Source organism: Rhinopithecus roxellana, chromosome 8 (genome assembly GCF_007565055.1).
Source record: "Rhinopithecus roxellana isolate Shanxi Qingling chromosome 8, ASM756505v1, whole genome shotgun sequence".
NCBI classification, from domain to species: Eukaryota; Metazoa; Chordata; class Mammalia; order Primates; family Cercopithecidae; genus Rhinopithecus; species Rhinopithecus roxellana.
This window is the reverse complement of record NC_044556.1, coordinates 60308009-60321773: the sequence shown is the minus strand read 5'-3', so window position 1 is coordinate 60321773 and position 13765 is coordinate 60308009. Positions and strand designations below refer to the sequence as shown.

The 13765-nt window shown below is 39.6% G+C and overlaps 1 pseudogene; it reads left to right on the top strand.

Moving 5' to 3' along the window:
- Positions 1-4786: 4786 nt before the first annotated feature.
- LOC104664997 lies at positions 4787-5763 on the top strand (annotated as a pseudogene).
- Positions 5764-13765: the final 8002 nt, after the last annotated feature.

The window sequence follows — 13765 nt, the reverse complement described above, 5'->3', positions numbered from 1 at the left end:
ATTTGAAAGAAGGAAATGTAGATACATTTATTTAGTCAGCCAGAAATTTCAAACATATCTACTTAATAATTAGTCTGTTATTTTGCTGAAAACAAAACATTACATTTCCAATAAATATTCATTAGGAAAGAATATATACCTTAATTAAGACTGACTGAAAACAAACCAAGAAACCAAACCAAACCAAACAAAACAAAATTGGAATGTTAGGTGATTGTTCATCTTGGCTTGTCCTGTTCTCTTATTGTAGAATATACAGATTTTGTATATACAGATTGCTGTCCCATGTTTTCCCTTGATTTTATTTTCAAATAGAATGTATTAAAATATCCTCAAATTACAACTAATATGTAGGAGCTGGGATCTGAGCTTGAACCCAAACTCTGTTACTTTAATTTGTCTGGATGCCTGGGAAGTAGCCTATCAGAAGTTCATTTGCATAAGGAACCTAAGCATTCCCTGAGGAAGACTTATCCAGAGAAAAGGTGTCTCAAAAATAGCTCAATGGGAGACTGAGTCTACAGCAAGCAATGAGTACAATGTCTGTTATTTTCTTTGTCACCCAAAAAATCCAGTAGAGTGGTAGGCAGAAATGAATATTAAGTGGAATGAAAAGAACTTTTTGTGAATTATTGGCAATGCCACACAGCCCTCTTGTACAGTGTGAAAAGGGAAAGGGAGATGCACCACATTTTAGGGCTTATAACAGCTCAGGTTTTGACATTTCCTGAGTACTAGAGACTGCAGTCGTACTCAATATTCACCAAGTCAGACCCACAGCATCCATGTCATTGAGAACATTGCACTAAGGCACTGTCACAGCAAGGTGACTTTGGACCCATAAAGCAAGGTGGCAGCAAAGATAGTGAAGAATGTTGGATTCAAAAGGAAAGGTTAGTGACCTATGCCATGTGGGGGCTCTCAGAAATAAGCATTTTGGGGCATTTGGCAGGGCCTTTGAGTCTCAAAAGAGAGGACCAGGGTGAGCCAAATAAATCTTATTTTGTTGGCAGTGTAATTTAATTTTATATACCTCAGAGCTCCCACAGCTTTATCCAAATTGCATCTTTGTAAAGCCAAAAGATCAGAGAAAGGGGCAACATGATTTCCTAAGTGCTCCATTTTCTAAGAAAATACAAGACTGTATCTCTCCTTAATGACTGGTAATTAAAATCATTCAGGTAATTACATTTAATGAATACTATCTCTCTTCATCGTAAAGCATCCGGAATGAGTCAGGAAGAAAATATTCTTGCTGAAGATAAATACACACTTGCCTATGTGTGTGTACATCTCTCTCTACCCACCTTTTCCGGTTTCTCCCTCCTCCACAAGGAAGAGGACATGACATTATTGGCAGCGGATGGGGCAGAGCCCTCCAAATGAATAGACAGGGGTGCAGTTAAGGGAGCTTTTATCTGGTAGATTAGACAACCACCAGTTCTATGTTCATGAGTGGCTTCCCCCATATAACTGTCAGACAAGACTGTTCGCCTGTTAGCGTCTACATTCTGTGCTTTGAAAATTACTGTCAGAATTCACGAGGCAGCACTTTATATGTGGAATCAGCTTTGCTTGGGCTCCTCTGAGTACACCCTTAAGCCCCCGCTGTTTTCAGATTGTCTTCCTTTTTTCATCACTATTTTAGGAGAATGCAAGGACCCATCAGCCACAATACACTCATTTTCACTAAGAAAACACATAGAAAAAGAATAGAGAAGATATACAAAACATACTCTGGGCCCCTGAATCCCACTGAATGACTTCATGAAGCTTCTTGGGGATTTGTTTTGGTCTCACATTGATCTTCCCTGGTGCTAGAGTTCTAAGCCAATGCCTCTGGCCAATGGTACTGCAAAATCCTTTTTAAGTGTGTGCACACTCCAGTTCCCACCACAGGGAGAGCCCTTCTAAAGGGACCTGAACTATTTCTTTCCAAAACTTTGAGCCCCAGATGTTCTCACAGGCCAAGAGCTGTTCTCGGAATTCAAAGGAGAGCTGGTGCTTTTACAGAGCTGAGTAGTGGCAGTGGGCCAGTTCGACTCATGTGGTGAGGTTCACTGCATTGTGATTTATAAAATGTCCCTAATAAAACTAAAAAAAATAAAAATAAAAATCTGTTCCTTATTTACCCTACCCAGTAAAAAAAAAAAAAAAAAAAAAGCACCATAATACATTTCTAAGAATACTTAATTTTATGTGTGTGATTATAATTATTTAAACACTTGCTAGCATTTTTCCAGAAGCCCTTTCTTCCTTAGAAGAGCCAAAACATTATTTTCTCCACCCTGATTGTCACAAACAAAACATAATGGATATTTTCTGCTATTAGAAGCCTGAGGAGCATTTAACTACGTGGCATATCTTGAAAGGAAAATTGGAAAGCTGTGCTTTTTAAATTCATACTTTCCAAGTAAAGATGAAAGTGGATCAAATTTAAACTAATATTAGAATGCAGAGTTGGGAAGGAAGGACAAAGGAAATTCCAGTTTGTTTTCTTCCCAGTTTTTGTATATAAAGCTATGTACACGTTTTTAAAAGAATATGCATAAATCCATTCATAGAACACTGTACATGTAAGTTAGTAACCACTCTATGTCATTAGGATAAACTATCTTTCTTTGGGCCTCCAATTACTGTACCATGAACCTGATGCAAGCAGAGAATTTGGGTCAAGGGAGAGACAAAGCAGAGAAGAGAACACTACAAATATCCCATTGGTATTTTCTGTGAACAACTCAATTCTCCAGAGAGCCCTGCCTATAAAAGAGAATGTCCAACAGCTGAGCAGTTAAATGCTAACTTATTGTCAGGCTAAGATAAACCAGAATTTTGGAAACCTTTAGGAAAAAGAGATTGTAACAAGCAGAGAACCCTAGTAGTCTTTACTAAACCAATTCAATATAAGTTCTTGGTATTTAATTATGAGAATAATGTCTTTAACAATACACAGAGTACCTGATACTTTGGGGAAGGTGTGGAGCAATTTGGAAACAGACAAAAAGTCTAATTAATGGTGATAACTGGGAGGATAACAGGAAGCCATTTACAGCTGTTGTAAAAGTTCTTATAAGATAAGATACATCTAGGAGAGTGCTTCCCAAAAGGGGCAATTTTGCTTATATGGGACACTTGGTATGTCCAGAGAGATTTTTGGCTGTTTCAATGTATAGCTACAACTGGCATCTTCTGAGTAGAGACTTTGGATACTTCTAGACTTCATATAACACACAGGACAACCCTTCACAAGAAAAAACCTATGTGGCCCAAAATGACAATAATGCCGCGGTTGAGAAACCCTGGCCCAAGAGTACAAATCTGAAGGTTTTTCTTTTGCAAGGTACACAGGGTTAAAACCATGTTAAGCTATCCTTTCCTCAGTTAACCTAGAATGCTTGCTACCTGGCATGGTTTGGCTCTGTGTCCCCACCCAAATTTCATGTGGAATTTTAAAGCCCACATGTCAAGAGAGGGACCTGGTAGGAGCTGACTGGGTCATGGGGGCAGTTTCCTTTATGCTGTTCTCATGATAGTGAGGGAATCCTCGCGAGATCTGATGGTTTTCAAAGTGGCAATTTCCCTTGTGTGTTCTCTCTCTCCTGCCACCTTGTGCAGAAGGTGCCTGCTTCCCCTTCTCCTTCTGCCATGATTGTAAGTTTGATGAAACCTCCCTAGCCATATGGAACTGTAAGTGAATTAAACATTTTTTGTTTATAAATTTCCCAGTCTCAGGTCGTATCATTATAGCAGTGTGAAATGGACTAATATAGAGAACTGGTAACAGAAGTGGGGTACTGCTATAAAGATAACCTAAAGATGTGGATGTGAGTTTGGAACTGGGTAACAGACCGTGGTTGAAACAGTTTTGAGGGCTCAGAAGAAGACAGGAAGATGTGGGAAAGTTTGCAACTTCCTAAAGACTTGGTTTTGACCAAAATGCTGATAGTGATATGGACAATGAATTCCAGGCTGAGGTGGTCTCAGATGGAGGTAAGGAACTTATTGGGAGCTGGGGTAAAGGCCACTCATGCTATGCTTTAGCAAAGACTGGTGGCATTTTGCCCCTGCCCTAGGGCTCTGTGGAACCTTGAATTTGAGAGAGATGATTTAGAGTGTCTGGTGGAAGAACTTTCTAAGCAGCAAAGCATTCAAGAGGTAACCTGGCTTATTCTGAAAGTATTCAGTTATATGCATTCATAAAGACATGGTTTGAAATTGGAATTTATGTTTAAAAGGGAAGTAGAGCATAAAGGTTTGGAAAATTTGCAGGCTGGTTATGTGGTGGAAAAGAAAAACCCATTTCCTGAGGAGGAATTCAAGCTGGCTACAGAAATTTGTATAAGTAATGAGGAGCTGACTATTAAAAGCCAAGACAATGGGGAAATATCTGTGGAGCATTTCAAACACCTTTGTGGCAGCCTCTCTCATCACAGGTATGGCAGGCATATGAGAGAAAACTGGCTTCATGGGTCAGGTCCAGGGCCCTGCTTCTCTGCAGCCTTGGGACTTGGTGCCCTGTGTCCCAGCCACTCCAGCTCCAGCCATGGTTAAAATGAGCCAAGATGCAGCTTGGGCTGTGGCTTCAGAGGATGTAAGCCCCAAACTTTGGTAACTTCATGTGGTGTTGGGCCTGTGGGTGCACAGAAGATAATTGTTGAGCTTTCCAAGCCTCCACCTAGATTTCAGAGGATATATGGAAACACCATCAGGCAGATGTCTGCTGTAGGGGCAGAACCCTCATAGAGAACCTCTACTAGGGCAATGCAGAAGGGAAATGCAGCGGGGCATGCCTTGGCTGGCACTGCTCTACAAGGAGAAGCACAGAAACTTTGGAACAAATACCAAATTTCCAATATTCCATTGCTAATATTCATAGATGCCACCACTGGAAAGCCTGTGTGAAAGAATGCGCTGCTGGTGATCTGAGATTACCCCGAAGGTATGGAATTCCCTTGGGGACCTAAATTCTTCAGGGAAGTCATTGCAGGTCCCTTCCTTAGAAATGACTCACAGTTCCAGGAGAGCAGCCCGGAAAGGTCTTACATAGGACCCTATTTCTCTGCACATGGGTGTTCATCCTGCCAAAGCCTCACCCAGGTCCTTGTGGAATCTTATTGGAAGATCAAGGAGGCAGGCCAGAACTTTGAGATTATCTTAGTCAGTGAAGACAGATCAGAAGAGTCCTTCAAACAGTACTTCAGTGAAAGGTTCTGACTCACTATCCCCTATACTGAAGAGGCCTGGAGGTCACACCCCAACTGTCTGTATAGAATCCAAGGCATTCCTCATGCTCATTATGCTGGACCCACAGGACGAGGTGATCATGTGGCGGGGTGAGTGGAGGTGCTTAATGACGAGGACGGCTGGGAGTTCCCATGGTACCCAAGCCCATGCTGAAGCTCTCTGACTCCAACACTGTGCAGCTCAACTGACCCCTACCTCCTCCTTTTTATAGATTCTGAGGATGACAGAGAGTCCCAGGAAGCCTAGCAGCTGATTCAGCCAATAGCTGAGAAAATCATTGCCAAGTGCAAAGCCAAAGAGAAGGAGCATCACTTCCATTTTTTGTACCTGGGGAGGATGACATGATTGACTTCCTGCAAGGTTACACCAACCCTCCTGAGGCTGCCCCTTTGCTCACTATCCTGGACATGTCAGCACTGACCGAGTATGTGATGGACGTGGGAGGAAATCACCCCTGCCATTGTAGAGGCCTTTGTGAATACCTTCCTGGCAGAAAAGCTCAATCCAGAGCCCATCTAATGGGACTCTGGCCTTCTGAGATGTTATTTAGAATTCAGTCTTCTCCTCCCCGTTCTTCCTTCCACCCTTGGACTTATCCAGTGTGTCCTGAATCACACAACCCAAGTGTCCAACCTCTCTGTGGTGTCTTGCTTCTGCATTCACTCCCCAGCTAGCATCCTGGGGTGTGTGTCTTCTCAGCAGCAGCAGAATCCAACATGTTTGGAGACTCTGCTTGGGCTCACGAGATGGTATAGCCTAGCCAGAACAAGGACTGCATCACTTTCGCAAAGTCACTAGCTATTGGCGAAGGATCTGCCAGGGCCGTTCTTCCGCAAAGTGAGAGTGGAGGGCCAATGGATCAGGGCTCTTGCTCTGGCTCTGGTATCAGCACACACATACAGAGCCCCTGACAGCCAGAGGAACTGCCTGGTGACAGCTTCATGGAGGTGAAGCAGAGAAAGAGTCTTGATAGGCCTCACCTTAGAGCTGTTGGTGAGAAAGTCCTTTCCTAAGTGGCGTAGTTTCTTTTAGTCAGGGGGAAAACCAGTAGCTTATCAATGTGTTCTTGGACAAGAGTTTCTCAAATGTAAAAGGAAGCTTGTGGGGTTTCTTTAGGATGAGCAAAACCATTTAGCGAATGTAATAGTTCATATAATAATGACTTACTGTTACTGAGCTCCCACCTCGTGATGAGAGCTTCTCATTCCTTTCTTATCTCTCTTTCTTCCTTGATCCTGACCTTCTCCGAGTTTCTGCGTGCTTATATGAACAGCTCCCATGATCTTGACATTTTGTTAACAAATTCTTCCCTTTGATATCTATTCCCAAGAAACTCAGCCCTGAGGTTTTAGAGGAGCACTTCTTAGCCAGCACAGACCTCTCATTCCACCCAGTTCTGTGCCTGAGGCTACTGGACCTCTGCCAACATGCCTGCACCCACTTTGGCTACCCTATGGTCATTCCCTTTTCTTTTCAAAGCAGAACTAAAATGACAAGGAATTACCAGAAGCCTCACATTTTCTGCAGAAGGAGCTGGACCTTAGGGTGGGAGTGAGGGCAAGGGGTGTGCCAGCCACTAGTAGGCATTGAATTCCCTTTGCTAGTCCCAGGCAGATCAACCTCTTATTTGACCATAGTTCACCAAAAGAGAAGCAACAACTATGCTCTTAGGATTTGGGGTGGAGGGCTTTGGCCTAGGGACTCATGGGGCTTTAGCCTCACTTAATCAGGTGTCAGGGCCTTTAAACAATCCTGGACATTACCCTTGGCTCCACTCAACACTCTGCCAACCCAAACCATTTATTTGGAAAACCCAGCCCCTCACAAGCTGTTGACACTGTTATTCCCTGCCAAATCGGCTTATTGATTTGTAGTTCAGAGGCACAAAATTAGTTGGTAATTAGACGGTTATTTGATGTTACCAGCCTGAAATGCAATCACCTAACAGGAAATAAAGTAGGCATCTTTGGACATTATCAACCAAAATAAAAAAAAAAAAAAAGAGAATTAGTGTTGTCCAGGTTAAAGAGTACTTTCATTAACATTTAAGTAAAGGCCGAAGTACTAGGTTGGCTGTCAAAATTCAAAGAACAAGAGGAGGAAGATCCTCAGGGGTTTCCTAATTGGGGGTAAAAGAGGCTATACACAACACTAGAGGCCTTCAAGGGTCTTTGGGTAAATAAAGGATCATAGAGAGAAAGACATCTGGAAACTAGGAAGCAACTCAGGAACTTCCCTTTTGAGTCTGTCTTTTTGAAGGCTTAAGTGGGTAAGACTTTTTTCCTTGTATGGTGCTAGATAGCAATCTTTTTAAAAATACAACCTCCATTCATCCTCAACGTGCTGGTTTTGAGATCTAGCTGTTATTTCAATGAAGGGACTTTATCATGTCCAGGGGATAGGGAAACCAGCAGGATAAGAAGTTTGAGAGGAAAGGTATGTGACCATCTCCCTACATCACTGCAGCCGTCCCTCTCCCAGACCCTTGAGTAGTGAGGATAGAGATGATAGGATGAACAAACCAGTGATAACAGATCATGGTCTTTCTGGAGAGGCAGCAGGATCCATTTCCCTTTTTTCTGATTGTCTGTTCCAAAAAATACTTTAGAGAAAAAGTGAGGCTGCATCACTTTGCTACCCCCTGGGTAGCAGGGGAAAATTACTGTAAACTGATCTTTTGAGAAATGCCAAAAATAAGTGAACATCATCACAAAAATCACCAGCTTCCAACACAGCCTTTAGACAAGGTTGATTTTTTATGGCAATTAAACATTTTGGGTTAGGTGCAGTGGTGGCTCATGCCTGCAATCCCAGCACTTTGGGAGGCTGAAGTGGGAGAATTGCCTGAGCCCAGGAGTTGAAGACCAGCCTGATAACATGGGGAAACACCATCTCTACAGAAAATTAATAAATTTTCTCCATATGGTGTCATGTGCCTGTGGTCCCAGCTACTTGGGAGGCTGAGGCAGGAGGATTGCTTGAATCTAGGAGGTTGAGGCTGCAGTGAGTCATGCTTTCACTACTGCACTCCAGCCTGGGCAACAGAGTGAGACCCTGTCCCCCCAAAAAAGTTAGAAAAATATAAATAAAAATAAATAAGTAAATATTTTGTATTAACATCATGCTGACCTTTTTTTCATTATTATTTAGTTCCTTTTCCTTGAAAAACTATTTTGGTTAATTCTTTCATTCATATAAAAAATCTGAATGCCTAGTAGTAAGTAGTGCATGACTTTATTTTTTAATTTTCCCAGGAGTACATTTGAAATCACAGTATTTCAAGCTAGAAGTGAGGTTGGAGGTTGTATAGTGATAGCAAAGCCTTTTATATGAGGCAACAGAGGCCCTGAAAGTCAAGGACATTATCCAAGGAAATGCTGAGTCACACTTTCTTTTCAGACCATGACTTTCTGATCTGTGTGTTCATTCCCCATTTAAGAATAAATCTCTCAAAAAAGGAGTAATATAATCAACTTGGATTTCAAATAAATGAAACTACTAATATTCTTATGTATTATTCCAAGTAGAAACATTTAATGTAATCATACTTGCTGTTGTGAAAACAAACTCTATTTCATCGTTTGTGTAACTTAAATTTCCTACACTGATCCATCAAAAATGAATTAATTGGATTTGACACGTGAAACTTAGGAAGGATTTTAGAAAATCTTTCTTATTATTCCCTGCTCATTTTCCACCTAAGAGTTTTTTTCTTGAACAGATGTACACATTTCACGTGCAAATCACATGTAAATACATTTCATAGAATTCAGAGCAAGTTTAAAAACGTTTCAAAGTATTTCAAAGCAGACTCACTCCTAGTCTATATCAAATATCACCAATAATTAAATAATCCAGGAAAAGAAATGCCACCAAAAATCTGCAAATTGGAAGGAAAAAGGATGCCGACAAAAGTCATTGTTTTGGAAACTCACAGTACCAGAAGAAAGCTGAGCAATGTGTTTAGCCCATTCTCTTCTCTTTAGGCAAAAGTGCCCTAACTAGTCTGTACAAAATGGTGAACATTTTCCCAGGTAACCTACTTTAATGAACAGTATTTGACACCAATGCCAGAGTAGAAACCTTTTTAAATACTCACTATAGCACATGTACTTGACACATTTACATTTCTGAATGAGTTTCTAAATGATACCTGCCAACTATATGTAACAGAAACAGGAAGACAAGATCATCATCAAAAATATTAAAATGCAGCCATTGTCAAGTTGAAAATACTGTGTGCCATTCAGCTTAGGGTATGCTCAGAACATCAGCTCAGCTGTGGAAATAGTCACAGTTGCAAATTGATGGACACAGAAATCATTTAGGACCATTAATAATATTTGAGACGTCTAGGTCAACATTTCTCAAAAGTCATTAAAGCAAAGTTCTCAAAAACTAATACTTCTGTCAATCATGGTTATTATTTAACTTATTCTGATTACTTATGTATTAATTCTAACAAACTTGTTTTCAAATATGTTGAAAGCATGACTAAAGTATAGTTAGTATTGAATTGCTTTAGTACTCTTAATATATCTCCAAACCATTATATAATTTGCAAATAGATGCACCGTATTTGAATAAGAATTGTTATATAGACGTGTATGCTGGTGAACAGGGAAGGTATTACAAACACTACAGAAGAATGTTGTAGGTTGCTTTTTAAAAACACTTTTAGTAATTTTTTCAGAAAAAAGTATATAATTATTGAGCTGATTCGATTTCCTCTGTATTTTCTTAAATTCACTTGTTTTCATATTGATTTTTAAAAACAAATTTTATGTATTTTGTGATTTTATGTATTTTGATTCTGTGAGATCAAAGTATATTTGTAAAAGGTTGATTCTTGTGCCTGATCCTTCATAACAAATATAATCACTGGGAAGATAAGAGGGAGGAAAAATGAGAACAGTAAATGCAGGCATTTTAAATTTATTAATGTAAACTCCAAATCCATGCTAAGGCTGAACATGTGTAATGAGAAATGACAATAGTTGCAAGTATCAATTAAGTTGCAATTCTGAATTTCAAATACAGAATTTGAATCATGCTAATCAACAGAATTAATGAAGGGCGTGAGTGTGTGAACCAATTTGGCTTCAAGAAAAAGATTCTATTTGCTTGGTGTTCTGATTTAAACTATTTCCTTTATATTTAACAACTACTAACAAGTTTATATTTTATCTGACAGAGTAACAGACTTACACATGGAATATTATTCTCTTCAAGCAAGAGAAATTAGTGTGATACAAACATTTGATGCATTGAGAATGTATCAAAAACATAAATGCTTCGTTGTAACATTCACTTCTCTCAATTCCACATTGGTGTGTCTTAATGGTAATGACAGATATAAAATTATGTCTCTTCACCACTCAAAACTAAGTTTTTATCGCTTCTTTGCAAAGCTTTTAATAGAGCCAAACACACTAATACATTGTGGGTGGCTCAGCTTAAGAGTGATCTCACATTGTATTTGTGTTAAACCCAGAGATATACTGCAGTGTTAATCAACTAATAAAGATGATAACTAATTTACTTTATAGCACTCTAAGGTGTAACCCCAGTTATACTTTGTTTTCCTAATTTTTGGAGCTAGCATTATCAGGCAGCATATAAATTTGTCTCCTAGATTCCTGAACTAAGCTTTCCAGTGAGCTTTCTCAGCATCTGCCTCCATGCCCTCCCTGTTCATCCTTCATTAGGCTCTCAGGAATCCCTAGTCCATTTAGGGACATGAAAGCTAAGGAGAGAAAGCTAAGGACACCAAATGAGCTCAATATAAATTAAAGGTATAAACCATTATCTAAAGTGGAATTTTCTAGAGGCTGCAAAAAAAAAAAAAAAAATCCACTGTCTTTACTACATTAGATATGTGAGGTCCTTAAATTAATTTGGGACTGTCTGTATCAGATAAATTAGCCAACCTCCAACTTGCTCATTTATGTGGTGTTTCTTAAGACTGTGCGGCTTAAATGGAATGTCAGTTGTGCATATCTTTTCTTTCTCACATAGCATTAGGGAGAAAATTGTTTCAATATTTCCCCCTTTTGCCTTGCTGAGAAAGCATTGTCCATATGAAAATAGCTTTTTCTGCATAGAGGCAAGAATAGTACTTTGAAATATTTACAACTATTAAGGTTTAGAGATACGATTGCTTTTCAAAGGAGGAAAGAACACAAATACGTATTTTGGACTTGGCGTGATCTAATGATAGGCGATCTGCACATACTGTCTCAGCTGACTCTTGTAGCAATTGTCTGAGGCTCCTATTGTTATTATTATCGCTTACAAATGAGTAAACTGAAGATAGTAGAGTAGCCAATTGTCAGAGAAAATTCTGGCCTGTCTTTCAATGTTCCACCAGTGTTAATGCTTCAGGTTTCTACACGAAGGTTTCTTTTCTTTCAATTCAGTCAGTAATTTCATTGCTTTCTGGAATTATTTCATTTTACAGCGATTTTTTTCTATACTTCAGACTAAGTTTACAAAAATGTTTTACGTATTCATTTATTGATTCAAAACATATTTATTACATCATATCTATTTATTATATCTCAGATATGCCAGGCACTGTGTTAAATGTTAAGGAATGCAAGGAAAAAGCCTCATTTCTACCTGAAAGTTGCCTGTATTCTGGTAAAGAAGCCCAGCGTGTCTGCTGGTCACTGCCGCGAGACTCTGATCACTCCGCTGTGAGGGCGGCGGAGCGCCTGCGTCGGAAGCTGGCTCTGGCGGGAACAGCGTTTCAAGTATGTGTCCCTGTTGGATTACTGACTCTGGGAAATTCTAACCCAGCTCCTGCGCATACTCGTAAACCTCAGACTTCTGCTCTTTCCGTCATAACCCATTTTCTGCTCTGCAAACTCTTAGCTTCCTTTGCCTAGGAAAGGACAGTGGTCTAGACATCAAGGAGCCAACATTGTGGCTAGAAATCAATCTCCGTTTCCCCGGCTTTGAATTACTATATGACTTCAGGCTGCCCACTTAACCTTTGCTGGCTGTGGTTATTTATTTGCACAATACAGGTAATAGCTACCTTATGAGTTGCTGTAGGGCTTCATTAGTTAATGTTTATAACATCTTTGAAAATATAGCATGAAAGCTACTAAGTGCAAATTATTATTATTATTAGCATTATAATCATCAATCTATTTCGTATATAGCCAAAGGCTGTCTGCAAGAAGTGAATCATGATGGTTCTCTACAAGCCTGGCTCCATCTTCCAAGCTTGATTGCTAGATCCAAGTATCTGAACCCAATGACAGGCATAACAATTGAAATAAGTTATTTCTCTACATGTAGACAAATCATCTCCCATTCCCACTTCTTGACTCTGTTGCTAGTTGCTCCACCTTTCTCCTGATCTTCATATAATCATCTCTGTGTATATAAAACATGTAGAAACTCTCCTAGCCAACTGGCAATTACCTGGATCCCCTAGACAGCCTTGACATCTTATTCCTCTATTATGTAAAGCAGGAAACTGAGACCACAGAAAGTGAGTCATAGATTTGAGCTCAAAGTGTAAAAGAGCCCACTCTTTGTTTAGCAGTTGAGGCTGTGCCTATATGCACAAGTATATTTGGAAAGAGAAAATTTACATTAAGCCACACAAATATCATTTTGATTATAGTTATTAATAGCTGATTACTAAATAATTATTCAGCCTATTTAAATCTACTATTTCTAAGAGTTCTGATAATGACAAAAAGGCAGTTATTTTAAATAGGGAAAAATTCATTTTTAATGATGGATTTCTCTCTGCCTAAGAAAAGTCTCTTTTGTCCTTGTTTCCTGGACAACTCTGATGTATTTTTCGTAACCCACATAAAACTTTTACTCATTTTGGAAACTTCTGTAACTCCCTTTAGACTGTGGTGAATTTCCCTCCCTTGAATGTGTGATGCCTGTGTATACGATTTATTTGGTAATTATTTCTCTTTAATATATCCCATTGTTTTCTTTTGCAGCTTTTCAAATATCTACACAGTGTCTTTTTTTACAGTTAAATTACACAGCCTTTTGTGGGTAACACAGAAGGAGTGTTCATGTTTCTAATCCCCGAGATGCTTAGGTTACATTATTGGAAGTGGGATTCAATAAACATTTGTTTCTTCTGTTTTGTTCAAATTTATTTGGGAGACCATTTTATATCCCCATTGAATATGATGGAAAGCTGCTACAACCTTTCCCTCTGATCCTGGGCACATAGGTAGACTACATTTCCCACCCTCTCTTGCAGTTGAAGTGGGCCATGTGATTGAGTTTGGTCGATGTGGAATGGTAGACATCATGAATGACACTGCCTGAACTGGCCTATTAAAATCTTCAGAACAATCCTCCCTCTCTGCGCATGCTCTTTACTCACTAACAAGCTGAATGGAGAGAAAACCAAAACCTGAAACAAAACCCAAGGACTTAGAGAAACGCAAAGCCGCAGATAGATCCCAAGTCCGTACACCACCACTTGGAGAAGAGTTTTCCAAGAGCATGAATTCACCAGGAAAACCCATGG